Source organism: Leuresthes tenuis, unplaced genomic scaffold (genome assembly GCF_036924035.1).
Source record: "Leuresthes tenuis unplaced genomic scaffold, fLeuTen1.0.hap1 SCAF_11, whole genome shotgun sequence".
Taxonomy (NCBI): domain Eukaryota; kingdom Metazoa; phylum Chordata; class Actinopteri; order Atheriniformes; family Atherinopsidae; genus Leuresthes; species Leuresthes tenuis.
Window position 1 is genome coordinate 18,477,660 of NW_027325365.1, and position 27,752 is coordinate 18,505,411.

Genomic DNA, 27,752 nt, shown 5'->3' on the forward strand with positions numbered 1-27,752 from the left:
CAATGTCTCTGATCAGTGTGGTAACTGTCCTTTTAGAGATGATTTTATGGCTGAACAGATATTCTTCCCTGTTGCGCTCTAAAGCCCCACCTTCCTCCCCATGTGGTCACGTCTGGGTACCAAAAAGATGAAGGTGATGGTGCAAATTACTAAACCGAAGGTCTCATAAGTTCACAAATGGTGGAAGACGTCATAATGATGTTCTTAGTCTTTTATTTGCAGTGTTTGAGAGCGGCGTGACAGACCTGTAATGGGATTAGGGTTACCTTAGATTTAGGTTATAACGACCTCCCAATCCTGGGCCTCTGGCCCCACTGCACTGCACAAATGATTCAAAAAAGTGTTTTTAGAGATTTTACTCTGCAGAAAGTTGGGGGTCTGAGGTAGTTTACGCTGACAGCCTATCTATGCTTCTATGGTTATGGGCTATGTCACTACCTGAGTCCATTTCTGATGTGAGATTTGATCACACAACCAGATGCCCTCTCATTAACCAAAGCCTTTCAAGTTTACCAATACATTATCAAGCAACCAGAACACAAGAATTCTACTTTAATGGAGGATCTCAAATAGGCTGAAGACAAAGCTGTGGCTCAGATCTATAAAATTAGTTCCACCCAAAATAGCAAGTCATGGCATTTCTTATGTTTATAAGCTCGTTACATATTTTGGAGCCCAAATGCATGGCAGCAACGCACATTAGCAACAGAAGCACTTGTTTTTCTATGTAATGAAAGGATCGGGCGGCTATATTCGGTATCTTCTCTGAGCATATGTGACTCGCATCGGGTAGACAGGCAGGGTGTGTTCATTTATTTGCTGAGTTCAGCGTGAGCTAGCAAGCTTGCTTTGCGAGGATCCTGGAATCGATGTGATGCTTGATAGACTGCTAACCGCTTCCCTTTCTAATCATTTAACTAAATAAAATGAGGCAAGCTTTGGTGTGCAATATGCATTATACTTGATTTCAAAGTTCCATTTAAAGCACAATGTGATTGTAAAACCAGATAAATTAAAGGATAAGTAAATATTTACAGAAAAAACGTACATGAGCAACACAGTTTGATTCCACTGAAAATAACAAATATGAACTTCACAGGAATTTTTTTCAGAAGGAACACATTAACCCAACAGTCAGATGATTTGTCATTCGTGATTGCGATTTTGTGAGTCTCAAGAGAAACCACCTGCTTTTGAAACTAACACATTGATCGTGAGGACATTATAAATTATAAGTTTTTTTTTTTTAAGAAGTTGATGCTTTTAGAGCACAAATGACCATCGGTTGTGTTGTCTAAATGTAACAAAATGTGCATACCAGCAGCTTTGCAGGTCATGAAGAATTAAAGCTGTTTTATTAGTCAAGAAAAAAACAACAAAACAATTAAAAATAAAAAAAAACATTGAAAAATAAAGGAAAAAAATTATGATTTGTCCCTTTCCAAGGTATTCAATATTTGGAGCATTCGATTCGCATGTGCTTAAAACTCACAGAAACCAGGCATAGCTAAAAAATGACCACCTTAATTAACTTTAAACATGACAGCATTCCTCTCCAAGGCCAAGCAGTTTCTGTTTTATGTTTTATTCAGTCCCACTAAGCAAAATAACCGCTCCCAGAAACACCTGGTTGCTTTAAAATTGGCGAGCAAACCAGGACTAATGAATAATTGTTGGGGTGGGGTAAGAAGACCAACCCAAAGAGAAGAAGAAAAAAAGAATCTGATGTAAAACAAATGACCTTCATTTTTAGACCATGTCCAGATGAGTTAGATTGAGTGTGCTGTGATTACTAACAGTGCTTAAAGAACAATACAATTGTGCTGATCAGGACAGGAAATGATGATTAGAAGAATGGCCCTTTCTCAGTTTATTTTTTTTTCTTCACATATTCTAGAGGGGTTTGCAGGCTACCAGACCACAGTGAAATCATGAAAAAGCAATTCATATGAATGACTCAGCCTGACAATGTGATGATGAGGATGTTTATGTTCATGTTTAGCCCGGGGATTACTTTTCTTTCTTCTCAGATAGACATCTTCAAAAGTAACTGCAACAGATCACCGATGCTTAGGATGAATTAAAAGTTGAAAGTCCAATGAAAACAATGAACATTTCAGAGCATCAGAGGCACAAAGGGACCGTGTGAGCGCCAGTGTTGGTAATAACAGCGTTACTAACGACATAATTTTTTTCAGTAACGAGTAATCTAATTAACTACTTTTCCCATCGTTGCAACGCCGTTGCTGTTACTGAGAATGTGAAGTGGCGCGTTACTACAATTTGGTGGAATGTAGCAAGGTGTCAGATTTTGGCCACGCATGATGTGCCTGGAGAGAGCAGGGGTGGGGATAATGACGCCGTTGCAAATGCGATGATGATTGGCTGGGTGGGCGGTTCACGTATCACTGCACGCTCTGACTGCCAAATACAACAAGACGGCGACGAGCCAGGGAAATTCAAAGGAAGCGTCCTCAAACTGGAAATACTACTTCTCGCTCATTTTAATTAAAGGCAAGAATGTTTATGTAACATGCACGCTATGCCTAGGAAAAAAGATTTGATCCACGTCTGCCTCAAGCAACTCGAATCTTACGAAGCACCTCACATCAACACATGCTAACATGACACGTGTTGCTGCTGCTGCTAACGCAACCCCAAGCCCAAATATATGAATATAGTGTTCTGTTTATTGTGCAGTGGGCCTAAAATACAGTTAGAGACATTTGCACGACATAATGGCCAGATTTTCTTTCATTTTGTTTTACCCAAGTTAACACGTGTTTCTTAATTTTGCACTTGAATTTTATTTTCAATATTTATTTTTTATATTTTATTTCTGTTCATGTCATATGACAGGCTGCAATCTATTGAGTTTAAATAAATTCCAAATGTTCATAAATACGGTATATAGTGTTTTTATTCTTCAATCCGTTAATATAAACATCTTTGATGTTAAAGATGTAATTAAATTAATAGGTATAGAACATGAAAAATAACGTCACAGTTCCTTTGCTGAGTAACTAATTACTCTTACTTTAAGGTAACAGAGTTACTAACTCAATTACTTTTTTGGAGTAATTTTTTAAAAGTAATTTGTAACTGTAACTAATTACTTTTAGTAATTACTGGTGAGCGCAATAGCTCACTGTTATTGATACCTGCTTGCCCTGAGGAAAAGGGAAGATGCAGCCCTGAGTAGTATAAATATATTATACATTTTCTCTTATTTATACATTTTCTTCGTAGTAAATAGCCTAATGTATTTGCCATTCACAGATTAATTTGCTGAAATGTTGTCATGTTGACCGTGTGCATCTCTTGATTAGCAATCAAAGGAGTATAAGATGTAGCTGTTACACAAAAACTGTAACAGATTTTTTTTCAGATCAGATTATTGATCTTTCTTCCACTAAGTACATGTGGATAAGATCTGACGTCGAGGCTGAAGCTATCAAGCCATTAACACAATTGCGACACTAACACACTCTCTTTGCGTTCGCTGTCTGGTGGACAGAATGACATTAGATCTCCGTTAAGAACCCCTGCAGCTCTCTGGATCGTCCTCTGGGACCGGAGACATCATCCAAACTTTTCTGTGAGGCCTTTTGGCGGGATTATAATTGAAACCAACAATAACAAAAACATTTGCACATCGTGACAGACCAAGCCCTGCTGCGCTGCATCGTGCAGCCTCCCCCCACCTCCTGAGAAAGTCACACATTATAGATGAAAGTAGACTTTGATAAGACCCTGCTCAAAAAGAAACCAACTGGATGATTATGGTTGGATGGGTCTCCTTTCATGCGTCAGATGTCCAGGCAGATGAGTTGATGTTAATGGTGTCCTTCTAATCTAACCTAGGAAGCGATTATAAGACTATTCATTAGCGACTCCCAGCAACGTTCAGCTGCTGCCCCTAACAGGTTATTCGCTAATTATTCGGAGAACATAACTCCCTATGATCTGCCACAGTTCTGTGAAAGAGCCTTAGATATTACACAGAGGACTTTTTTGTGTTGCTTTTTCTTTTTGTGCATGTCAAGGACATAACATGCAAGCATTCGAGTTACTAAGCAATCTGAGATGGACTTGAACGGGGAGGGTGTTTGGTTTCTGGCTATTTATGTTTAAAAACTGAGTCACAAAATCTGTTGTTCATCGGCACTTAATTGTTCTGTGTGGCATGCATGTGATTAGTGCTCTTGTGAGCCGTTTGCCTGCATGTTTTGAGGAGGTAATGAGGAAGCCATTTCCCTGTTTACCATGCTGCAGTCTGCAGGCGCAAAAGAAAGAGACAGACACAAAGGCCTTTAATAATGCCCTTAATATGGACTGCAGAAGCACCACGACCTTCTGCTGAAGGAGTGGTTTTCAAAGAAAATGCTGCAGATAAACAGATAGGATAAGGTTGTCTTGTTGCACCCTCTCTCTCTGTCTGCACTTGGCTGTATCATATTATCCTGCATGGTGATTCAGTGCTGGTTTTAATATGTAGATCCTCCAAAAAATGCCCAAAGAGCTGCATCTCTGGTCCCATGACAGCTGTTAAGGTTGCACAGGTGATAGTAAGGATTCAGCCACACACGTCAAATCCCTACTGACCCCTCCTTGGCCTGTTGCTGAAGTCCTCCGCACCTATTTTCATCATGATAACAGGCAGAGCAGGCTGAGACCCGGGGCGATCCCTCTGCAGCAGACAGTCAGCTCACTCCCATCCCACTACAATGGAAGTAGCATGTGGCCAAGGGCGTCTACGCCTTGATAAATATGCATCGAGCCCTCAGAGAAGATGTAGTTATTTCCACCGTTTTGTGTGGGAGTGTAAATTTATGTGCGTAATCCCTGTGTACTATATCAGTGCTCCTGGTCAAAATGAGAATGAATATTCACACATGCATGCACTTGCACAAACACAGCTGGTCCTTTTTAAAGTCAATAAAGACAAAAATGGTGTCATCACCTCTGCATACAGTGCACTGCAGATGATGCAACCTCTGAGCAGAGTTCAGATGATCCAGGCCACACATTTGCAATATGTAGACCTGCCGCAGATTTTGCAAATTACAATAGGTTTACCCTCATAGACAAAAAAAAAAGAACATCACACAGCTTTGCAAGCTACTGCTTTTGCACAACAACAACAATCTGAAGTGTGTGATGCTGGCTGCCAGACAAGGGCATTGCCTGGGCATTCAGCCTTTACATGGATAAAGGATGGAGAGGGAGGGGCTGGTCAAAGAGGGTTCAACTATAGCTGAGAAGCAACTGTAGAAAAAAAACAAAAAAAACATAGAAAATAGCTTCTTTCCTGTCTCGGCCCAAAACTGTTTATAGTTTAATAGTTAACTATACAAATGTAACTGTAATCAAAGTGTTTGAAATCATCATGCAAATGCACATGTCGCTGAACCACCTGCAAGCGACTGCAAATTGTTGATAAACTACAAATTTGATTTACATATACCACTCCTTACCAGGGTACTCATTGATGGGAGATGCTACAAAGAGAATTCTATGGAAAATCTGAGCGAGTTGAGGCCATCAGGTTGACTGGGTCTGCAGAGACTGGGTCTGCAGATAATTGCAATGTAATTCTTCCTGCTGTGTGTCAGAGAATGTCCCTGTGTCACAGTGAAGCGACTACAGCTGCTGTCAAAGAGCCCCACAGGAGTTGTTCCATTATTCACCGTCTTTGGAGCATCTCTGGGGTTTGTGTCCAAATGACATCATCATCTGTCCCGTCCCTTTCTGGTTTAGTAAGAAACTGGATCAAAGTTCAAAGTTCAACTATTAAGTACAATTCCAAAATGTCCAGATACTGTGTGAGATGTTAATATTTACAGAAGGTAAATATTTGTAAGTCATACAATGTATTTACCTATTTAAAGAATATAGAAAGACGACCAGAGGTCAGATCAGTTTAAGAAAGTTGACATTAGCAACATGTTTCAGAGACTGTTGGGGCAGTGGCACATTTATCCTTGTTTGTCAATTCTTATTTGGCAGCAAAACGTTTTCACATTCTTACTTAATATAGATTTACAGCTGCTCAACAGCTCAGGGCAGAGTGTCATAATGATTCATAACGTTCCAAATTGTTTTCAACTGGAAACAGCTCGGGATTAAATACTGGCCGAGTTAGCTCCGTGACAGAACCGTACGGCTGTGATACACGAAGATCGAAGTTTGGCATTGTCTTGCAAGACTAGGAAAAAGATGGCAGCATATGTTGCTAAAAACGTGTATATTTTGTTCACCGGTGATGGGGCCTTCACTGATGTGCAAGTTGTTCGTACCTCATTCCCTGATGCATCCATCACAGACGCTGGCTTTTCATCTGTGTGCTGACAACAAGCTGGATCTTCCTCTCATCTCAAGCCATGAAGAAGTGACATGAGCAACCGTGACTTCCGACGTGAATTTAAAATGTATTCATCGGACCACAGAACAGTTTTCAACTTTATTATTCCGTTTTTTGCTCTGAAACTGCTCAACTTTTTGTCAAGCCAGCCTTTGGCGGAGTGATGAAGTTGGAGTGTTTTTGAATGTGTTGCCAGCATCGTATTCAGATTGAGCAAATGATTTTCAGAGAAAAAGATGCAATTTCTCAGTTTCAACGTTGTCGTTGTTCTAGTTTCAGTTTAAAAACAGAGATGGTCTTTCTGTGTTTGTTTACGTTTTCATTTTCAACACCATCCCAGCATCTTTGTATCACACAGACCGTTTTATAGTTTTGGAGAGCTTATTTTCATAGTTTCAATCTCAAAAACAAAAGTCACACCTACAATTTACTTGTTGATAAAACTGTATGAGATCTGAGTCTGAGATGGTGAGTAAAGCAGTACAACCATATCAAGTAATGTACTGTTGTCATTTATTGGTCTGCAAGGCTTTCCAACAGATTTCCATGGATCACTGTGAACCATCATGAATCATCAAGTTCTGTGTTTCTCATTCAGAAGTGACAAATCAGACCAAATAGCTCCTTTTTGGCTGTTCGGTCAGGCTCAGTGATCTTAATACGAGGATGGATTGTGCAGGTTACAACTGTCACAAACTTGTTGAAGATTTCACACTGAACGTCAGACTCGATAAGCATCAAAGCCTGAAATACCAGCATTTAACGTTCTGTTCTCTGTTCTGCAGGATTACAGCCCTGGGCTTCAGTGCCAGGGCTATCCTCTGAGAATTTATAGTATTAAAACCAAAAATCTGCTTGTTTATCACATTTGATTAGGAGCACATTTTTGATTGCTCGATGTGGAAACCCGACCTTATTATGGTGTAATCCTCCTAATACCATCCAAACCCTGTCATTAACTGCTCGTCAGTTTTTGCTTTTGACACAATTGTACATATATCTATATTGTAATATATACACATATTTAAACCCATTAAACTTTTAAGCTTTTTGTGGAATCAAAACAAGAAAACACAAACGATAGTAAAAGCTATACCTAAATCAGCCACATAAAACAAATAATAAATACATCAACTGGAAGAGAGAAGATACAGTATGCATTTATTCTTGATTCACAACAAATAAAAAAGGGGAAGAATATGCAAATTAGTTCTATCCTCATGCTCATATCTCAGTATTAAACCACAGAAAAATTATGCATATAATGCATATCTTGCATATAGCATATAATGAATATTCTCCACATCTGTGGAAAGCCTCCAGGTGTGATGGACAGCTGTTTGTGCTCTGCTTTATGAAAACTCGTCAGTGAAGCATCTTCACTGAAATATAGAAATGCAAAATGTATATTTCACTTCATTTCTTGGTCCCAGTTTTACATGATTTATATATATATATCTATATCTATATCTATATCTATAGATATATTTGTCTATCTATTTAGATAGATAGATAAATATATATATATATATATATATATACACCAACTTGATGGGTGGGCTCCACAAACATGGCGTTAGCATGTTAGCACAGTAGGAATATCAAATGTGGATATATTCAGTCACTGTCAAAAGTAAAGGCAATGTTGAAGTACCTTTAAGTGCACTACACACTGACTCCAACCAACCCCCTCTAACTAACTAACCACCATAACTAATCACGTTTGTTATGGTGTAACTAACTACATTCAATCCTCATGATCAGGTGTCTTTTGAGATAATTTCTACTATAAAGCAGACAGACTCCTAAAAGGCATATTTTCGTCCAACCAGATTCCATGTATCACTCTCCAGTTTCACTTTAGTCCATAAAATGGTCCCCTCTGCCTCCGACAAGACTAAAATGGCACGCAGTTATTTTTATTGAGCATTGCCACACATTTAGTATTAAAACCAAGACGTACAACTCAAGGCTTTAAAATGGCTGCTCTGATCAAGGGTAGTTGTATATGCATTTTGTGACTGACAAGTGTAAGCGAGCATCCAGGGCACTGGCCAGAAAACAATGGACACAAAAGCTGCATTATATTGATAGATTAGCTTTAGAAAGTATGAACTAATGTTATATGCTCACATGAATCATAAAATATGCTTATTCTGACCTCAGTTTTCCCATCACAACAGTTCCCCTTTGGCCAGAGGAGCCTCACTATAGAACTTTTTATTTGTTTTTTTCTTTTCTTTTTGGCCCCTAACATGTAGTTTGTTTCGGATGCTGTGTTCTTTGAGAAAGTTGGTCCATTTCTAAACTATCCATGGCTACTGCTGCACACTGTCATAATCCTGTAGTTCGAGTTCAGTCCACAGTCTGTAGAAGGTCAGAGAAGGTGTCTTTACTTCAATTGAGATGGTGATGACATATGCATTCAAATAAAGAAGAAACGGCAAGAATCCAACTTCTGATCTTTGATCGCTTACCTTTTCTCATATTGCACAGATGCTGAATGGCTGCCACTGATAGAATATCAAACTTTTAATTCCAAGTCAATGTATGAGTTAGGAAGACACAATGTATGAGTTAGGAAGACACAATGTATGAGTTAGGAAGACACAACCTCTGTGTAAATTTGCATAGCTGAAGATATTATTTCATATTAAATTCACCATACTACAGCACCCAGTTCTTGCGTTTATGGTAAAATATTGCGAAAAAAAACTTGTATCAACTTGCAGTGCTATGAAAAGTTCAAAGCTAATTTGACTCTTGCTTAAAAACATCTGTAAGGATGACGGAGGTTGAAAAGGTATTTTAAGAAATGATTTCTGTTACTATGGAGTCACTATGGTGATCATTAGCATACATATTGTACTTAGCACTTAAAGTGAAAACTTCTCTAATGAAATAAATGTTACTCTTCAATTTCCAACGTAATTTGGAAAAGGAGGGGTGTATGTTTGTGTTCGCAGGATAATAACGAGGGTCAAAGATAGATACAGTAAATAAAGACATGGTTGTGAGCAAACACATGCAGAAGAACACGTTTAATTTCAAATTGTATGTTACACATTACATCAGTTGTAATGTGCATTTCCTTGCAGTGCAATGCTTTTTGTGTCTGTTTTATTAAAGGCCATTACAGCTTAATCATATATTCACAACACAGGAAATTAACTGCTCGGTCTGAAAAAAACTGTTTCTGTATTTCATTGATCCTTACCACAGGGCAATTTGGATCAAACAGAGACAGTCTATCTATCTATCTATCTATCTATCTATCTATCTATCTATCTATCTATCTATCTATCTATCTATCTATCTATCTATCTATCTATCTATCTATCTATCTATCTATCTATCTATCTATCTATCTATCTATCTATCTATCTATCTATCTATCTATCTATCTATCGATCTATCTATCTATCTATCTATCTATCTATCTATCTATCTATCTATCTATCTATCTATCTATCTATCTATCTATCTATCTATCTATCTATCTATCTATAGCTAGATCTATATATAGTATATAAATAAAATGTATCAAGTACAATTTTAAATGAATCAAATACATTTTAACAACGACATTGCCAACAGTTTGAACTCTGCAAACATAATCATTTCACATAGGAAAATTAGCATCATCTCTCAGAGTGTAACTCTTACAAACTTCAATATTATGTGGTTGAAGCCTCCAAATGACATATAAATGTAAATATAAAATGAGAGTTTTTCATTTAATTCCCTCTGATGCCCTACCCCATAGAAACACTTGCCTTTTTTTAATGCCAGAAACACAAGTGTCACACTGATTTGTGCAAAAGAGACATGCGCAGAACTGCGTCAATAAAGGGAACATTATTTCTTTGAAAAGCAGCAGTGTAAGACAAAATTTGAGTGAATCCTGGTTAGTATCTGCTAGTTTTTAATTGCCTTGACTCAGCTTTAGGTAGATGTGATGGGAAAACATCATAAAATAAACAACTGAATTATTAATTACCTGGCCTCGGATTTGTTTGATAAATATTGGAAAATAAAAATGTCCTCTCACTGAGACCCAGTTATCCTCCTCACATGTATAATTCAGACTAACAGCCAAAGATAGGCCTTCTAAAACAGTAAGTCTTTCTATGAAAATGTACATGGTTAATCATTATCCAAGCTGCTTGGTAGTGACAGCCAATCAACTGATCAATTGACTGAGTAATTGTTTTACATTCACTTTAGAAAAGATTAGTGAAGAGAATCAATCTTGTTCTTTTGCAAGTTTAAACTTCTTATATGCCAATATGTAATGAATGGTGGAACCTGATGCATCATATTGCCCTCTCAGAAGTCAGTGTTGGCATTTTTTACTATTGTCTGCCGTTTTATTGATCAATATGCATTCAATCAATTGGATAATCAGATGATTAATCAGTAATTGAATATAGTCACGGTTTTGGCACAATTGAAGAAGCTATGTGATGCTGTGACCTAGTCCTCCATCCACTGTTATGTTTCCTATAACAGTAACCTGCATACACCACTGTGGAGTTTATCTGTCTCACTTCCACGAAGACAAACTTTTAATCTTTAATAGAAACACTACATATATATACAACGCGTTATTCACTTATTACTTATTGATTCCTCTCCTATAGTTTGTAGATCCAGATCATACAGAGAGAGAAAAAGACCCTCAAGTCTATCCAAATATTGCCTCCAGTCCGGTACGCGTTGTAAGTGGGCTTGTCATCCAGCTCAGGCGAACACGAGAAGCCCATTTATTATTCATGTCATTGCAGTTGCCCTGTTATGATACAGTCCTATTTGGAGTGGGCTACCTGATTTGCTCAGCGCGTCCGTCAAAGCAGTGCGTGGCCCTGCGTCGACTGGCTGTGCGCGCTCATAGGTCGCGCCGAGAAGAATCCGAGGGGGAGCAGTCACAGTGCGCGCCTACGAGACTGCGCGTCGCAAGGAGGGGGAGAGGTCCAGCTGCAAAAAAAAAAAAAAAAAAGAAGAAGAAGAAAAAAAAAGAGGAAAAAATACGCCGTGACAATGGCAACATCAAGCATCTCGTGAAAGGTAGATAAGAGGCGAGAGAGCGCCGCGAATCAGGAGTTTGCGAGGCGACGGCCGCTGCTTGTCCCGAGAAAAGCGGCGATATTAGGACATGCTGGCTGCTCTATAGCGCGTTTCCTGGAATACGAATTCTTCTGTAATTGAAAATGGAGCGGCGGGGGAGAGGAGAGTCGCTCTGTCTCCATCATTGAGAGGCGCGTCCACCTGCTATTACTGGAGGCCCGGGCTGCTGCTGCTGGTGGTGGTGGTGGCGGGGAGGGTGGGGGGACATGCAGGGGAAGTGTTTGCATTTCGGGGGAAAGACGCATCTCTGATACTACTGTCCAGAGCAGCTGAGAGAAGGATCCCATTGCGACGGGGGAAAAACGCCGTTTGGGCGCATACGCTCTGGAGGTAGGCAGTGAAATCGTTATTATGCTGCTATTCAGCGTGCCGTGTGTGTCTGAATACGGAGCGAGCTCTGTTAGGTATGCACATGACAGCTTGATTTACACACACACACACCCGCACACACACACGGATTTTTATTCCTGCTTTGCCACGATTTGGTCTGATCGGACATTTTTATTCAAAGGGAGAACACACCATGCATGCGGTGTAGTAGCAGCCCTACCTCCTTGGGACAGCTCTCGTAGCCTACATTCATCCGTCTCTGCTCCATTGATTACCTATTCCCTGCGAAAAATACCCACACTTACTTCAAGCACAAGCTCTGACCGATTCGCTTTAGGCTCAGAAATGCAACGCAAATACAGATACCACGTGTGGCTGTGTAAATTCAAGGCAGCTATCTTGCTCTGTTTGCATGTTTTGGAGACAAACAGTGGCCTGTGGACGTCATTTTGAATCAACGTTATGCATCCCGAGCAGCTCTGACCCAATATGAATAAGGAATGATTAAAGGGGAATAATCCATAGTCCAAACTAATGAATGATTCATGAATGGGCTATTGAAACCTAATGGGATAACACATCATCTTACAGCTAGGCCCCTCCACCGTGATGTGGTGAATAAATGATTCATAAACGGTTTATAAGCACAAATTCCAAGAATTGGCCTTAACATCACCATAGCAGAGCGCACACAGGTGCACTAAAGCATGTGTGAATGCCTGCACTGTGGGGTCACTAGATCAGTAGCTTACTGTGTCTGTGCTCCGCTTAAGAGCGCTTCATGACAGATGTTTACTGGATGTCCCAGTCAGCCACACGGCCAGCCGCATTCTGAAAAATAATGAGCTGCTGCAGCCCTTAACAGCCCGTCTGCGTGGTTCTTTGGAGGTGTAACTTTGAATTAAACAGGATTTTAATTGGATTACATTTGAGCAAGATAAAAAAAAAAATAGTCCTGGCAGACTTTCCCCTCGCTCCCTTTTCTTACTGGTAAGATGGAATTTTTTTAGATAAGAACTTTGGGAATTTATGGCCACAAGCACTGATGAGACCTGCATTGATTTGGTTTGATGTAGCCTTTGTAGCCAATTTGACAGTGTGCTTTTGACTCTCCAGCATACTCCAGGTACCCTCTGAACTACTTGCTTTAAGAACACATTATAATGTTAAACTGCAAGGGTTCAGGGATAGTTACAGTGAGCCGTTGCCTGCCCTCTCCTTCTCTAATGTGAAGACAGCAGTGGAAACCAGATAGAAGGCCATGCATTGATTGAGTCAAAGAAAGCCTATAAGAGGGACAAATTGTGTTGACACGTTGATGTGGGTGTCATTATCATGTGTGACGGCACAGTGTGCCATTGGGCCTGAGGCTATGTGACACGGGGAGGGGAGAGAGCTTCCTTGCTCTGGCCAGCCAGCCTTGTTTGAAGATAGATGCGGAAAATGATAGCTATGATATCAGACCGTATGTGTCTCGCTTGTGTGATGTGTCACCAAGCGTGCCATGGAGTTTCGTATGTACAGCATTTGTCATTCACGTCTCCTCCTGGTCAGCCTCATTGCTTTCACTAAAGTGCCATATTTCATTCAGTTTAAATTGCGTGAGAAATTGAGCCCAATGACATATTATAGCACCACGACTCTGTTCCCCTGTAGCAAGGACGACGCTTGCAGGTTTTCTAGAAATGTGTTTAAAATGCTGTTGGAGTATTATGTTGCAGCAATAAAACCAGCGGCTTGTGTACACAGGCTCTTATCTTCCCCTGCCCATGTGTGTGCTGTGGCTTCTCCTCTACTTCAGCCTCGGGCATATGTGTCAGACCTCCACGTCTCTCACATTGGAGAGAGTCTCAATTATACTCAGTGAGCTGATGCTCATCAGTCGTTCTTTCATTTACAAGTAGACACATTAATCATAGGACGTTGAATCTGATTGATATTTTACAAACCGTGTGTTCTGATCACTCTTAAAGATGCCCTGCAGTATCACAAACATGGGATCTTGTATCAGTTGTGTTACAAGTTTCTGACTTTTACCAGGTGACATTTCATTAAGGGCACAAAAAGGACTTTCTCTGACTGTGTGGAGCCGTGCTGTTTTACGTCTGGAGTGCTGTATCATTACAAGCACCTTGGCTCTGTCTCAGTCTACACAGAAGCACGCTGAGCCCATCAGGACCCACTGAATTGTTTCAGCTCACTGTTTATGTCAGTTCACTGTATACAGAGGCCTGCTGTGTCGACCCCAGCCCTGTGTTAGGGCTGTGACATTTTGGCTGTGGCCCGGCAGAGGCAGTCTCTGTCTGTGCTGCTGCTACTTCTGCTGCGGCTGCTGAGTTCTGTAATTAAAGGCAGAGGTAAGTCCAGGGGAGAAGGCTGGGCTCTGATTGCTTTTCATGGCCGTGAGGAGGGAACTGCAGCGTGTCCTGAGGGACTGAAGTGCTGCTGAGCTTTTTGCTGCCTGCTCTGCCCCCCAGACGGAAGCTCTTCCAGGAAGATGCACACATTTGTGCCTGCATGTGCACGCACCTAAACATACACATTCTACTGATCTCTCCCTAAGACACATACATGCACACACAGTGGCTGAGAGAGGCAAAAAATCACATCTGTAGCTGACAGGCAAACTGTGCTAATCTACTTTAGAGAGTGCCCCCTCTTTGAAAATATGTGTCAGAATGAGACGTGCGGTGCAGAGGAACTGTTACTGTTACAGCAGAGTGATGTAATGAATAAAAAACAATGCAATCATGAAGACATTAAGGAGTTTGCTGTTGATTGGCTGCTCTTTGGCATTGACAGAGCTGTTGATTGGGCTAAGTGTAGATGTCAGCTGAGGCTGCCCCCCCTACCTCTTCACTTCCATTGCAGCAGCTAAACTAATGCAGACTTCTCTGCACTCTGAGGGCTGAGCAAACACGGACGTGCTCACTTATAGGACCTGGGTGGGCCCCAGTTCCTTTAAAAAATTTGAAGAAAATGGCCTCCTCAAAGAGCACTTTGAGGAGTGGAGGTTTCAAAAAGGGTAAAAGCAGGAAGCATTTTGATGCAATTTGAATGCCAAGTCCAGCTTATCTCCTGCATTGTGTCCATGAACAAGTTCTACCAGGATAATTAAAGTAATGCATCAAGATTCAAGCCAGATTCCAACAAATAAAAGTCCAATCAAACTGGGGTCTATTAAAGCACTTTCCCACATTGCCAACTTGATCTCAATAGGCTAGTGGCCACTGGGACCATGAGCAGGCAGGCTTGACATCCATAGCTCATTTCCTGCTTCCACATCAGACCCTTATATTGCAGATGGGTAGATAATGTGAAATTTCCCTAGTCTTGCTCGCACTCTCTCGGGCCCCCTTGAATTTCAGCTTGTGGGATTCTTGAAACAGATAGTGAGACGTAATGCTGGGAAATTTGAGAAGGAGCTCAAAGAGGTGGAGATTTAATGCAGCGGACACAGGTGCACTGATGTGAGTGGTGTGAAAGTGGCAGATTCACAACATGACCCAAAAAGGGAGGAAGCTATATGACAGGGCTGGATTTTAATTGGTTTCACACAGTGTGCTTCTATGTATTGTTCTCTTTGTAATAGCACACATAGTGGCAATAACAGCCCTGTTTTTTGTTATATAATACCACTAATAGATTCCCCTTGTCTGTAATGCCCCTTGTCTAATTTGAACAGATTTTTTCATCATGTTGGACCAGCAGCAGCTTCATATTCATGTTACATTGGACACGTGCACTGTCAGGGTTCTCTGTACTGGAATAAAACGGCACCTTCATTAGCCTTATTTTTGATTTGGAGGTTGGATAAAATGGGGATGGAATGAAAGAGGTTGACGAGGAGAATGGGAGCAAAACACTGAAGGATGCATCGTCAGGGTGGAAAGAACAGATCAGGAGGGATGGATGAAAGGGGAAGATTAGAGGAAGTGTCGGGCAGACGACGGGACAGTAAAAAAGGACATACATAGTTACTGTAGGTAGTGGGTGGCTCGGGGTGCGTCCTTCCAGTCCAGCCAGTTGGAACAAACAAACAGTTGCAAGAGAGACAGTGTTATTTCTAATGGGAGGGAAGCTCACTGTGCCCTGGATGTTTCCCTGCACCTTTCATTTTCTAAATGCTGTTTTGTCTGTTCACCACTTAACAAGCCACCAGTGCCTCAGAGAGAAACCACGCTTTATTTGTTGCTGTACATAATTACCAGCCATTCAAGACAGGCTTGTTTTCTACTCTAAACAATGTTGTGAATTTATGTACAAATAAGAGACAGGCTATATTTTGCAGTAAATCTTTTCACAGTTGAGTTTGTAAAATTTACATCACTGCTGGCGTTTGGTCTGAGATCTGTCGTAATTCATTTCTCTTTAATCGCGCTGCTGTTTGTGGAGACGCCGCCATTTGTGCCCTTTTCAAACATTACTGATAATTGAATCAAATGGCTGTTTTATCAGAAGTTGTAGCTGATGTTGAGAGCAGAATGACAAAAGCCTGTTCTGCAGATGCAAACGGTGTTCCCGTCAGATGCAATCAGCTGACGAAAAGGGCTTTACTTTTTGTTTACCATAGCGTGCTGGAGGCAAAACATAATCCATGCACAACACATCGAAGCAGAAGTTGAATGTTTTTGAATATCCTAACACAAGAGAATGTGTCTTAGATTGCATACATGAATTTCAAGTTGGATCTGACCCTGATCTGTTGGATGATGTTGCTGATGATACAACAGCATGACTGCTATTCTACTACAGATAATAATTATAATCATTCACAGTTAGTGGTCCTTGTCACAGGAGTGGGGCACAATGGAAATAATAATTAGGACTTCTCATTTCAGATGCATCGCAGGAGAGTGTATGAAGTGCATGAAGTGTGTAGTGTGGCTGCTTGACTTCTAGGATGTACAGCTGTGTGTATACTACCTTTTCCCCCCAATGTTTTTCAGCTCCAGTCTGCCTCAGTAAGAATTTCTGCTAGTTCTGAGATTTCCTCAGCTTTGTGACTCCTGTTATTTCTCACAGTGCACGCAACCCCCCCCCCCCCCCCCCCCCCCACACACACACACACACACACTACTGTATTTTTTACATTATGACAGTGACCCAGTCACTGCTGTCATAAACAAGTAGCTAATTGTAGCATGAGGAGTCTTGAAGGGCCAGGATGTGGGCCTGACATTTATTCTCAGCTCACCCCTGACAACAACATTCTGTGATGTGCTGAAGCTCCGTCATGCGCAAATAGACATTTTTCAACTTGCTATCTCTCCCTGCTCCTCTAACCCATTTCCCCTAGTCATCACTCAGCGACACTGTCAGAATGCAGCCCACATATATCACAGCTGAGCCTGTAAAATGCTCTCCACAAGGAGTCACATATGCATCTCAGTGTAGCCGTCGCTGATAAAAGAGTTAATTCATCATTTAGTAACACAATGTCTCATTAAGCCATGGTAATGGTTTACATATTGTTGGAGCTCAGGGTTCAAAATAGTTAGCTTTAGCTATGTTTTTAATTCAAGTATGACAAACAGTTTTTCTGCTTGAAACCGACAGAAAAAAATTCTCTCTCTGGGTACTTCGGCTTTCCCCTACCGTCATAAAAAACATGCATGTCAGATTAACTGGTGACTCTAAATTGACTATAGGAGTTGTGTGAGCGTGGATAGTTGTTTGTCTCGTTTGTCTCTATGTGGCCTTGTGTAGGACTGGCGACCTGTTCAGGGCGTACACTGCCTCTCCAGCCCCCGCCCCCACCCCCGTTACCCTGACTTGGATTAAGCAGGTCTAGAAAATGGATGGATGGATTTTTCAAGCTAATTTTAGACTGTAATGTGCAATTGAAGGGAATTGAATGTTTGTTGTTTGTTAAAGCAAGAGCGGTGTCAGGCGTTCATATACTTGATCGACAGAAAAATAATCTGCAGCAGTTTTTCAATCTTAAAGGTTTTGTGCAGTTCATCAGGTAGAAGTCGACAGCTAATCAAAAATAATCCTCGATTGCTGTCCAGTTCAGAAAGAAATTAAAACCTGAGTGTGAGGTGTTTTTATAAATGATGAAAATGATCTGTGAATAGTTTTCAAATTAGATTTACATTAATAAACTTAAAAAAAATCCTACATAGATATTCCATGCTATATTTTCTAAAGTGTGTATCGGTACATCAAACAGAAGCATGAAGTAATAATGTGCAAAACCACTTATTTCCAAAGTAAATCCCTGACTGGATCCCATGACACTGATTCCAACTCTTGTTTACGGAAGCTAAATGTGGTCAGATAAGATATATAAAATCTATTCCGTTTCCCTGGCATCCTGTGAGAGCTGCTGTTCTTGGAGAATCAGCTACAGACAATACAAATAGAGCAAACTGATCAGTTACACTGCACTGAATGCTAAATCTTGTTTAGCCTTAGAGTTGTTTGTCGCCTCAATTTCGCTGTAGAAGAGGAGTAGTACACACAGGTTAGACAAGCTTGATATCTTTTTCAATGTCATACTGTGAGCTTGAAGTGAAAATAACAATATACATTAATGAAACCATGATAGAACAGATAAATGGAAAAGATAAATGTCAGCTTTAAGAAGAAACGAGACTGGGTCAGTGCCCTTCTGCACTCATTTGTTAATGGGAATCAGGAAGATATACAGCGTATTGGCTACTAAATTACCATTTTAACATCTCGTAGAATGTGCAAAGACTATTGAGAAATGTTTTATTCAGTAAGAATATTTTGTTGAGTAAATGAGAGACAATCTCAGGGATTCAACTCTCACTCCACACTGAAATAAAATGTTGCATCTCTTATGGGAGAGGGGAGATTAATGGGCTAGCAAGGTATGTTGAGCCTAAAGTCAAAGCTGTCAGCATTATGGAGGCGACTCACAGTTAGTTCACCATAATAACAAGGTACAACCACAGAATGTGCCCCATACACCTTTTCAATCCATATGACCCAGGTACTAGTGCTAGTTCAGAATTGGCTTGCCTAATGTCGGGAACCTCCTTGGACCCACCTCATTACATCATCACAAACATCTGTCCAAACACTAGTTCCAGTAATGTGATGCCTTGCCATGCCATGCTCCAACAGGTCAAAGCTGTTTTGGTGGCCTGAGGAGAACCTGCTTACGTTAGCCATGTTGTTTTAACGTTGTGGCTAATCGCATGAGAGTCTCAGGTGAAGGAGTATCTATTCAAACATGCTGAGTTGTAAAGATACCACAGGAGGAAGTACAGGTACACTGGTGCACCCAACGCATATCACAGTGCCACATGGTTATTTTCTTTGTTTGCTTGGTTCTAATTTCGTGCCAAACCCATTTTGCACAGCTAATATTTCATTCAATTGAATCAGTTTAGTGTCTTGATATTTATCAGAGAGAATGTTTACATTGATTTAGCCAAAAACTGAAGTTACTGTAATGGCTCCTTCAAAATGGGAAAGTCTCAGACTTAAATGCTCTTTTTGAAAATGTTTAATTTTGAAAGGACCTGTCGTTCACTAGTAGGAATAATCAGCAGGGGAAAGTGGCGGAAATCAATATATCATCTTACAAATGCTCACAATTGAACAATTTTCTGTCATTCCGTCAGCATTGCTTTGTTTTGCAATGTTTCAAAAAATATCCATAGCTTCTGGTTCCTCTTGACTGATTTTGTTCTATTTTTTTTATCCTCCTAATGAGGAGGAAGAGCAAAGTTTGTCATCAACAAATTAAGTTGATGTCAGATTTGCTTGGTAGTTGATCTCTTTGATCTGCATGTACTATTTATTGTGCCACTTATTTGTTTAATTATTTTCTTCATAGCCATATTTATTCATTTTACTGCCATTTTTCTTTATTGTATTTCAACAGAACAGCTTTCTGTCATCTTAAGAATGCAGAGAGTCATTTTTGGATGCAAACCGCTTTCCCACGGTGAGCTATAGACGTACCACCCCTGCACCTGGATATTACCTGGCACTTCTGAACGACACTCTGATAGAAGTCTGTATCACTCCAGCTTCACCTCTCGTTTTCAGAATGGCTTCAGTACCTCACACAATTACAGAGTAGAACTTTGCAAACGACTATAACAGTCAGAAGAAGAGGGAGATTCTATCAGCTGGGAATGATTTGGATTAGATCCCAGATGTAGTAACTTTTTTTTTTCTGGTTTGTCTCTTGTACATGACAAGACAGATCATAGAAAGCCGATTTTCAGAATTTAGGTTTTAATCTTTTAGCAACTGAATCCAACAGAATCTTTTTTTCTCTCGTCTCACTTTGTGATCAATTGGCCAAATACTTTGAGAGCATCACAAGACCAGATATTTTCCCTTTTATATTCAAATGACGCTATGTACAACATGCTCCTTTGATATCTGTCTCTGAGGTATGTGCTTATGCATGTGCATGTGTGCACCTTTTTAGCCTATTGTGTACACTATTTGGGATTTTCTTGTGGTTTATTTATGCAGTTAATTCCGCCGAGAGAGACTCTTTGTAAGGGTAGAGCTAGCCATGGGATCTAATAGGTTTCAAAACTGCTATCAAAGATGTATGCTGCTACGGGGTTTTGCTCAAGTGATGAGGCCTCTGGAGAGGCGGTGTATCTATGTGCATTGTGCGTAAAGTATTTGCTACATACTGCTTGTGTGTGTGCGTGTGTGCATATGTGCATATGAATTATTTGTTTTAGGGGCTGCCTGTGCTTGCAGAAGCCCTATGTGCTGATTGTTAATCCCTTGCTGCCCGGTCTATCTGGACTTGGTGACCCGACAGAAAATTAGCAGTAACAAATACTGTGGCACACAGCCTGTATCTCTTTCTCATGCTCTTACAAATCTGCCCACAACTATTGAGACTCCACAATGAATGCAGTGACAGTCTGCCAAGCGTTCGGAAACGTGGATGCGTTTGTACGCATGTGCACAAGCCTGTTTGGCTCCCTGAGCTTCCATGTGGGCATGCAGGTTTGTTTTTGTGCATGCATGGGTCAGTCTGCACTCGTGTAATAATAAAATTATTGCATGTTTTTTTTTTCCCATTATATGCTGTACAAAATGCAAACAAGAGAACACAATTATTTGGATAACGCCGAGTGCCCACAAGGAACTCTTACTGAGAGAAAAAGGTTTCATTGTTGAGAGAAAAAAAAAAAGAAAAACAGAAAAAAATGTAACAATTTACACTTTGACTCTGTCTCTTGGGCCTTTGCGAAATGTTAATTTAAGTTCCCATTATAAAATGTATTTAAGTGAGACTGCGAATTAACTCCATTAATCTTGGAGGCAGCTGGGGCTTCTGCATCCGTCGAGACAGTTTTTTGCTCCCTCCTGAGACCTGTGGGTTTTCCCATCACTTTTAAAATCAATTACCTTTTTACCTCCCTCGCCATTTCAACTCTCTCTAAGTACTCTTGTCATATTCTTCATTAGGAAACCCACCACTTCACCTATAGCTCACTATGAACACCTAAACCAGAACTCTGCATATTTTTAAGTGTTCACTGAGTGTCTCTCTCTGATTTATTAACATGTCTTACACGGAGGCGTACAGGTGGAGGCCTGCGCAGCTTTTTCAGAGTGTGCGGCGTCAGATATAAATAGGAAGACACTGTGGCTGGGTAAGACCTGTTAGTCCTATGTGACACCGAAGCAACAACAAAGGCATTGCTGTACTGCTGCTGAGGAGTGGCTGCAGCCCTTGGGAGAGATCATGTTATTCTCCCTTATGCGCCATCTCACAAACATCTCACTGCACTAACTGAAGGGAATAAGCATGGATGGGCTTGACGGCTGCTTCCTATTTTAGTCGTCGGCAGGTAGGCGGATGAGTTGAACTGTGGAGGATCTCTGTGCAGTGAAGTCTTCGTCTAATTAGTTTGTCTAATTATGTCTTTGTGCTGGAAATTTCTCAAATTAGTGGTATCGTGCAGAATGTGAGCGTGCTCATTATGGTTGTCATGAGAATTGTTGCGGCAGTTGAAGAAGAGAAAAGAAAGGGGGAAGGAGCGAAGGGGTGTCACTGGACCCGAAGGCTCTCCAATGGTCTCAATCTCTTTATCATGTACAAATATCTTGATAAGGGAGATGCAGCGTGCAGATTCATCCCACAAATACAATGAGAACATTTTACTTTTGCCAGTGAAACACCCTGTTCCCTTCCTGTGTTGGGGCTGCTGCTATTTCTGGAAGACCAGAAAAAAAGGCCTCCTTTGATTTACCGTCATGTGTCAGCTGCAAGAGTGTCACAGCATCTTGGATGTAGATGTCACACATGCAGACAATTTTTGGTTTCTTGAAAGGTGCAACACAATCATATTCCCAAGGGCCTTATATTCTGCAGTTTTGTCAAAACTGGTTGCACCACTGGACACGGCCCTCCCCAAAACACGCTAATGTGGTGTTTGCCATGCAGACAGATGTGATTGTTGATTATAATCAAAAATGCGTGACCTCTAGTGGCTGTGAGAGCAACCGCAGGGTAAAAATGTTTTTTTGTTTTTTTTTAAAAAGCGTCTTAGCTAGAACCATGACTATTGTTTTCATACAAGTCGAGTAGTTTTGATATCTAACCCTGAATGAGTGATGTTAATTTTTAAACCAAAATAGAAAGAGGGTTTTGTGATTACATGTACCCACAGCAAACAGTTCAATGGCACTCATGAGTGTGCCGGCCAAAATGAAAAAAAAAAGTAGGACCTTTTTCTAACCATAACCAAGTAATGTTCTTGCCTTAACCTAATGAAGAAATGACAATAGGAGTGTTTTAGTTAAGTGTTGTCTTGTCAAAGTGTTGACAGAACAAGCACTGAAAGCCCTGCACTTTACTACTCAATCCTACACGATCAGTCGAAATGACAGCTGACGTCAGTTGGCATGCCCTGCCCTTCAACAGGGGGGGAAAGATGAGCCTACACCAAAAAATTATGAAAAACTTTGTGGCTTGTCAAACAAAAGAGTTGAGAGTGACACGTGATCCGATGTGGACACACTCAAATGAGTCATAGTATTTCTCTTCTGCCACTTGTCGGGATGGTACTTTAAAGGACGCTGCTATGAGCTGTGCTGAGGGGTATGAACAACTCATTCATGTCATCATTTCAGTTGGCTTGTAGCATCTCTGAGATAAAAACAAGGTATTCTTTGACATTGGGTTAAAACCAGAAGCTCTACTATTTGACATGGACTACAAACATTCTCTTTTGAAAGCATTAAAGCCCATATTAGCAGGTAGGAAGCGATTAATAAGTTCCAGCGCTCTCACTTGTTGACTGAGTTTGACTTCCATTCGAGACTGTTGGTTTTCCACTTAGTTTTGTGTTTGAGATCCCAGAGCCCCAAGTGAAACCTGTGTTCATCTCATCTAACATTGCAATTTTTTTTAAAAAGACACCAAAGGACAATGATGCTGGATAGAGAAATGTGTGTTTTGGTATTTTTTGATGAATAAAAACTGCTACATAGGGATTGTGGGCACAAGGATGGAACTGCTCATCTTGAAGTTGAGGGATTAGTGCTCTAGAGTTTGAGCTAAAATAAAAATGTTGCTGTGGTTTGTTTAGGTATTTGAGTTTGGTTATTTTTTTCCCTTTTTGTCTCAGAAAGCAAAACAGCCTCTTAGACATGCACTGCTTTCCATTAATCTGGTAGCAACTGAACATGTCTGATTTAACCTCCCAGTGCTTTTCTGTAACCTTTTGCAGGAAGAATGTGACTCTAGAAGGACGTTTTGTGTGGAGGTTCAGCTTCATCTGACATGGTGTCCTCAGGTGAATTAAAAAAAAAAGAAAAAGAAAAAAATAATGTTTTTCCCTGAGCTGACAACAACTGCACTGGTACTGTAAGGCAATAGAAAGCTTCTGAATGTAACACTGACTGTTCAGTAAGTTTCAACATCTAGGAAAGTGATATTTTCAACTTCCATCCATTGCTCCAATGTTTTACACAATCAGCTCCTGGCTTGCTATGTGAATATGAATTTTCATGGTAATGTGAGAAATGGTCGTGAGAAACTGCGACTATAAAGTCTTCAAATCATGCGTAAATATCTCACATATAATGTGATTGTCTTTATCATTTTCACAGGTATGTCGGTCAATGATGGAATAGTGACCAACGTCTAAATGACTGAATACCATCACTTAAGTTCCCTGGTTATTAAAATTTTGAATTTTATGACCAAAAAGATTTCAAATGTTGAGATGACGTAAAAAGCTGAAAGAAAAAGAAAAATAAGAATAAAAAATCAAATGAAAAAGCAAAGTGCTGTTAAAGGAACTTACAGAGGTTTTTACCTCTGTACAGAGTTCAGCAGCACATCAGCTGGTCCTCATAGAATGATGGTGTTGAAAGGAAAAGACTCAGATAAAGTGTTTTATAACAAACTTTATTTTGGATTAAAAGAGTCAATCTTTGAATCTTTGCCTGCTTTATTCAGCTGGATGGGAGTCATTAAAACAGGCATGCAGAGATCTACATATACAAACACTGTGGGACATGAGCCCGTTGGCCTCCTTTGTTTCCTTTGCTCCAACTTGTGTGTTGAAGTCTGATGTCAAGAAGTCCTGACATAGTGGTGGTGTATGACGTTATCGCTCTGTGATCACCTGTAACTCTGTTTCTGCCAGTAAAGCTGAGCGGGATCACCTCCGTGACTTCTCGTCTTTTTTGCTCCTTCCTTCTCCCCAGTCCTTAGCCTACAGCTCTCTTTCATTCTCTTTTTCACTCCTCTTTTCTCCCTGTCCTTCCCCCACTACTGGTCCTACAGTAATTGGTATTCCGAGTGGCAGCTGGGATCCATACAAACATAGCAGACAGAGGGAGAGAGCGAGCCAGGCTGTGTGTGTGTGTGTGTGTGTGTGTGTGTGTGTAAGGGAGAGAAAGACATGGAGGCAGAGAGAAAGAGAAAGCCAGCAAGTCAATACGCTGGTTCATTAGAGCACTGAGTCACAGTGGCCGCTGCCTCGTTTGTTTGTGTTTGTACAATACTCTGTCTTAAGCACAGCCCACCGCCTCTGTCCGTTCACACCGGCAAAACTGACAGCAACACACCCCAGGCTGCCTGGTTGTCTGTGATATGAGCATTTTTGTCCTATTTGGACATGTAGGCTTATAAAAATAATGACCAAATCAGTAATCCTGTGTTAAACAGGACCTCCAGACCTTTTTAATCATCTCATCACGTCCAAACTAATGGCTAGAATGCGGTCAGTATGGAAACTGGTATGATATATATTGGGCAGCCTGTTTCTCCATAGTTATGTTAAATTTAAGTTGTTTTTCATGACTGATTGTGTATCAGCAATTTGCAGTGTTTTTTGACTGGATTAACTGAGGTGTTGATGAGACATGCAGCGACAAAAACACCAGGATGTCTGATTAATACGGCGGATCTAAAGAGGACAGGCCAGTCCCTTAAAAAACAGGATTTAGAGGCGAGAAAAACAAGAGGGACAAAAAATAGGAAACGAAAAATAGGCCTCTGCAGTCACTGAAAATATGAAAGTAGATTTTCCAAGAAAGAAAAAAAAAAGAGTGTTCTCTGGTCGTGGCGAACTGAAAGCAAACCACTTGTCAGGATCCTGAAAGGAAGACAGAGAAGTAGGTTAAGAGAAAGGGATGAAATGACCTGCTCCTCTCTTCAAGGTTTGTTTATCTTGAAGGAAATCATAATATGTCAGTGGCTGTGTGGTGGTCAGGCCATGGCTGCTGGCTCCTGAGGCCCTTATGGTGCACAGTGACCTCTCATTACCGCTGCTTGAGGGAGCGTGAAACGGAGGAGATCACTCCAAAGGGCAGCTGTGTAGATGCGCCTAACCTTTTAAACCATCGGAATACGTCAACCATACAAATAACTCATTAACCTTATCCATTTAAATGGAAAGCTCCTACTTTTATCCTGCACCCCTTTTTCTCTCCAGTATTTGATTTGTTTAATTGGCCAGTGTGCATGATGCAAATGACAAGGCCCTTTGCGATGTGGTTGAAGAAGCCATACAGCCGGGCGATGGGGATTTGGTCCAAACACTTAATGAAGCTGGTTCAGAATTTGGGGGAAGGGTGAAGGAAAATGAAGGAGATGAAAGCATGTAAGTGCATGTATGTGTGTGTGTGCGTGTGTGTGTATGTGTGTGTTGTTTAGGAAGTGGCCTCCTGCTCTGTCCGGCACAGGAGGGCATTGATTGGAGAAGCTCAATAGCTCGGGCCTTTTAATCACCTCGCTCAGAGGCTGCATTGTCCCACAGGCTTGGAGAATAAGCACTGCTAATACCACTGTGCATATGCACACATACACTGGCTCCCAGTCCCTCACAGCACCACACAGGCTCTAATCAATAGGCTTGATTACCAACAGGGGGGCCTTAGCTGTCAATTGTCCACTGAAAATCCAGCCTTCTTTTTTTTTCCCAAACGTTTTGCCACTTTTGCCTTCATTTTGACACAAACTTGGAATGTTTAAGGTGACCCCACAGACAAATCTTTGTCTTTTTACACATGTATGTCTTTACTCAGTCAGGAGTGAAAGAAATATCCAAATAGTACATTTGCAGGTTTATTTTATGACGCATTGTGTGTTAGTCATTTATGCACATCACCTCAGGTTTAATTTCACAGATTTAAATTCTAGTAAAATGAAGCTGGAAACATCCTGGAAACAGAGATTTTTATTCAAGTTTATTGATACACTGTCTGGCCAAAAAAAAAAAGAAGTCACACACTCCAATCATTTCTTGGACCACCTTTATCTTTCATCACAGCACACATGTACCATGGCTTCATTTCAGTAAACTTATGCAGTGCCACAACATCTATTTCTGCCCACAGTTGTAAAACATTTCACCTAAATTTTGTTTTAATGATTGTAGAGTTAGACTCCTGCATAAAGTCTTTGACAGCACCTCCCAAACCTCTTCATTGGGGCTAAGGTCTGGTGTTACTTAACATATACCAGACCAACTGAAGCCACCCCGCATTATAACTCCGCCCCAACAGGCTCGTACAGAAGCCCAATTTAGACTAAACAGGCCAAGCCAAATAAAGCCCTTTTTGCAATTAGCCTCACTGATAAAGGGTTTCTCTTAAGGCTACACAGTTGTACAGTGCAAATATCTTTACTTCTCTTCACATTGTGCATGTGGAAATGCTCCTACTTTCATTAATTTTTGCCAATGAGTTCCATTGTTGATTCTCTTCAAATTAATGTCACAAGCTATTCAAAGTGTTGTTCATTAAAGGTTTTCTTTCAATCACATTTCTTTCTCAAAGAACAGTGGAATGGAATATATCTCCTACTTTTCTTCCAGGTTTTAATAATGTGTCGGACAGATCTTAACCTAATTTTAAGAGTTTCAGCAATTTTTCATTTATTTTTTGTTAGCTTGATGTGAAACAGAGTAACTCCTTTCCACGGCCACAGAATGTTTCTTTTGACATGGTTGTTTTAAGGAGTGGAAAGCTACTCACTGCATCAGTTGGAGTAACATATTAACATATTAATCCCTATAGCACATTTACAATGGAAGGCTCATACCTATATGCTTAGTTAAATCTGGATGGTGACTTAGCTGTTGCACATAAATTCTTCTCTATTTAATCAAATTTTGTGCCAGTACACACACACATACACACACATACACACACACACACACACACCTAAACACATAAAACATAATTTCAGGCCTTTACATTTACACTTTGCACTTTACATTAAGACAAACTCAACAGTTCCCGTTTGAGTAAGCACCAGGTGAAGGTAGGGAGAAAAAAACACCCTTTAAGACTAAAGAAAACTCTGGTTAAAAATGTTTACACCCGGTCAGCCTGCATGGCTGCTGGGAACTTACAAACTATCCCAATTGATGGATTATTTTCCGTCACTGGAAGGCAAAGCAGTTGTTCTTACTCATTAGATTCTTTATAACAAGTACCACAACAA

General features: G+C 40.6%; 2 protein-coding genes across 2 annotated transcripts in view; both read left to right on the top strand.

The window, feature by feature from the left end:
* zdhhc15b (zinc finger DHHC-type palmitoyltransferase 15b) overlaps window positions 1-27,752 on the top strand; it is a 110,488-nt gene that overhangs the window by 33,704 nt on the left and 49,032 nt on the right. The window lies entirely within an intron of this gene.
* The window catches only part of nexmifb (neurite extension and migration factor b), a 59,023-nt gene continuing 42,496 nt past the window's right edge, over window positions 11,226-27,752 (top strand). Inside the window, exon 1 of the mRNA XM_072395907.1 lies at window positions 11,226-11,821. The gene's annotated coding sequence lies outside the window, so the exon portion shown is untranslated. The remainder of the gene's footprint in view (window positions 11,822-27,752) is intronic.